The sequence below is a fragment of the Dipodomys spectabilis genome, unplaced genomic scaffold, assembly GCF_019054845.1.
Source record: "Dipodomys spectabilis isolate Male_0828 unplaced genomic scaffold, ASM1905484v1 ptg000523l, whole genome shotgun sequence".
NCBI classification, from domain to species: domain Eukaryota; kingdom Metazoa; phylum Chordata; class Mammalia; order Rodentia; family Heteromyidae; genus Dipodomys; species Dipodomys spectabilis.
In genome coordinates this window covers 153,368-157,153 of record NW_024871200.1, presented here as the reverse complement: position 1 = coordinate 157,153, position 3,786 = coordinate 153,368, and positions in this window count along the sequence as shown.

The following is a 3,786-nucleotide window of genomic DNA, read 5'->3' as shown; positions in this document are numbered from 1 at the left end:
CCTGGTTACTCAGGAGGCTGAGATCTGACGATCTTGGTTTGAAGCCATCCTGGGCAGGAAAGTCCATGAGCCTCTTATCTCCAAACAACCAACAGAAAATCAGAATTGGAACTGTGGCTCAAAGTAGTAGAGTGATAGCCTTGAGAGAAAAGACTCAGAGATATCACCCAGGCTCTTAGTTCAAGAACTAAAATCTACCCCCAAAAAGTATTTAATTTACACCTGTGTAAGTAGAGTATTTCTTTCACCCAAATGCACATCCATGCTCATTGCAAGGTAACTCTGTTGTACCTGGAGTACCACATAATATTACCACATAAGTAGAAAGCATTGCAACATGGGTAAACTCTATCTCTCTCATGGATTTTTCTCCACTCAATATTCAAATCTTGCAATTATTCCAATTATTTAAAGTCATAGCTTTTGTTCTTTAATACCCATAATATTAGAATTTCAATTGAGTGTCTTGTGTCTTCTAAATGGATGTTCTTACCACTTTGGCATGCCACCAGCCCTAAATTATCCTGATTAACTTTCAGATTGAATATCGCTTCCTACTTGTGTATGATCGTGGGCTCAGTCTACTTCGTGTTATTCTTCCTGGAATTTAGAATAACAGGTTCCTGGCATTGTGTACAGATCTTTCGGTCCAGTCTGAGCTTTAACCACTATCCTCACCACAGTAGGCTCCCATGTAGTCAGGATTTTCATAAGCTTATCATAGCTATTTTTTTTGAGTCCGGTCGTGGGGCCTGAACTCTGGGCCTGGGCGCTGTCCCTCAGCTCTTCAGCTCAAGGCTACCACTCTACCACTTGAGCCATAGCGCCACTTCCGGCTTTTTTCTTTTTGCTTATGTAGTGCTGAGGAATCGAACCCAGGACCTCATGCATGCAAGGCAAGCGCTCTACCACTGAGCCATCTTCCCAGCCCCTATCATAGCTATTTTTTAAAAACCTTTGAATTTCCTGCAGGTTCTTGAGTACTGAGTTAATTTGGGTTTGCTTGGGTTGTTTTGTTTCTTTTGAATGTATGTGTTGAGTTGTTCCTCATTTTTCCTTTTGTTTCTTTCACTCAAGTTCTTACCAATAGTGCTGAGAAACCAAATCTTCTTTCTCAAGATAGTCAAGGTAAAAAATATTTATTCCAAAACAATTCCAGTAACATTTAAACACCTTCAGGAATTTCGAGAAGATGGCAGAGGAGAACCTGGTGGCTAAACAAGTTCTCGCAGAGAAAGCAGTTCTAATGTTCCAGTGAACAGTCCTAGGCACACCAAGTGTGCATCACAGTACAGAGAGTTTGGCCAGAGAGGGAAAATCCAGGTAAGGAGACAGATGTGAGCATTTTCCAGCAGCCATGGCTGCAGCGGCTGTGGCGGCTGTGGTGGCTTCCATAGCCACCATACCTACAACCCAGAGATTTTGGGACAAATGTGCCAGATGCAGCAGGTGAGCAGATTTTACTCAACACCAACAAGAACTGACAAATAGCAGTTATCTTCATCCTGCAGAGAGCAGAACATAGGCTACCCAGGAACCAACACTCCCTCGTAAGTACAAAACTGACATTCTCACTGCTTCTCAAAGGAAGCAGAGGAGGGAAGGCCACTCCTCCCCCCAACAGCGGAGATATCCATCTTTGATACAGACAAAGGCCTGGCTAAGCAGCTAGCTCCAACTCAGTCCTTTGATGAAAACAAAAGAGTCATTTAGCGAGTCACAAGTACCTACCCTGACCTGCCATTCTGAACTCCACAACCAGGCAGAGAAAGCTACACCCATGAAGGAGTGGCTTTCTTCACTGGGTAAAAAGAGCCAGAGGCTGCTCCTCTCTACAGCAGCCCTGACAATCAATTGAAACTCAGTAAACATAAACCCTGAGAATGGCTCCAGGCTGGGCTCTGTGAATGTCTCAGAAGCTAGCCCCTCAGGGAAAAGCTACTGTTTTCTGAAAGGCCTCAACTTTTCCCAGAACCCAGCCTTTTCACAGCAACTCCAAACTAGAGGAAACAGCCATCTCCCTCTTTTGTGATACTCAAAGCAGATCTCCCTCCCACTGAACTAGCCTCAGAGGAAGATCACAAACTTCTGGGTAAACCAACAGAATTTTTTCTGCCTGCCCAAACAAACTGACTTAAAAAAACCAATCAAGCCACAGAAAACGAAACACCATAAGCAAAGCAGAGACTCCACCAAGAGTCTGGTTACTGACACAAGGGAGATACAGGATCTTCCCATCAACACCCCAAAAACAAAATCAAAGAAGTCTTTTTTTATATCTTTTAAAATATTTACTTTTTAATTATAAAAAATTGTTTTTATTAATCTTTTTTTCTTCCTCATATAACTCCTATTTTAGGTGTATATGTGCTTTTTAAAAAAAATCTCTACTGACCTTTAGGTATTTTTTGTTCTTTCTTTCTCATTGATTTTACTTTTTCATCTTTTGTTCTTTTTGCATGAATTATTTGTTGTTCTGCTTATCCTCATATATACCTGTCATTGATTATAAGACCTTATCCCCCATTGTGTACATACTTAATTCATAAATGTATTCCTCAATTCAAAACTTCTTAGGATTAAATTCCTTAATAGCAGTATTATCTATTTATACCTATACAATATTTGAAGTATTTTTTAATTTATTTTTTTATTGTGAAAATACTGTACATATGGGTTAAAATTACATGGGCAAGATAATGAGAACATTTCTTATCAAGCATTGTAGCCTCCTCCTTTGTTTCCCCTTCCCATTCCTTCCCAGCCTCCCACTGCCCCCCACTTAAACCCCCCCCTACCAAAGTTGTAAAGTTCGTTTTCGACATGACAACTTGTACTTCTCATTGTTGCAACGGGTATCTTATTTAAACGACTTGTTTTTCCTCTTCCCCTCCACAAATAATTATTTTTTTATTTTTTCAGGTCTCCTTTCTATCCCTCCCCTCCTCTCATCCTATCCCCATTCATCTCTCAATGTCACTTCTTTAAATTTTCATTACTTTTAAGAGTTTCCCTTTTTAAATTTAAATATTTGTCTTTCCATTTTTTTCTTGTCTCTTCTTTTAACTTTTTTCTCTCTCTCCTTTCATTCTTTCCAATCCATTTCCCTCTTGAGAGTAGGACTTGGTTAATTTCACTCTCCTTTTACCTATCCACATCCCTCTATCCCTATTTTTCCACACCTTTCTCCCTAAACATAATAATTTCTGGTTTGTCAAATTCTTCTTTGCTATTCTTACCCCATTAATACATAGTTGTTTAATGTTGAATAGACTGTATCTCTTGAAATAGATTGTATCTGCAGATTTTGACTATGCAATTACAGGACTTTGGTTGATGCTTGCCTTAAAATGGTGTTCTAGCACAAAACTAGCATTACTTTCATCCCAAATGGGCAGAACAAACCAGAAAAACACAAGGAAAAATGGCAAGTCCGGGTATCTCAATTCCCACTCAAGATAATCAGGTGATAGAACAGATAATGAATAATCCAGAGGAGAGTTCCCAAAAAGCTCTACAAACATTACTGGTAAACATGGTGAATGAAATGATTGAAACCCTGCAAAGGACTCAGTGTGAGCGTGATAGGGAGAGAGAGGAGGCAAACCAAAGATCAAAACAGGAAGCTCATGGGCTTGAGGAAGATACTAAAAGGTTGATACTGGAATTGTCTGAGCAGGTTGAGAATACTCAAAGAGAAATAAAGGAATTGCATGAGCAGGCTGAGATCAGACAAAGAGAACTACAGGAATTGCATGAACGTGAGAAATCTAATCAAAGAGTAAT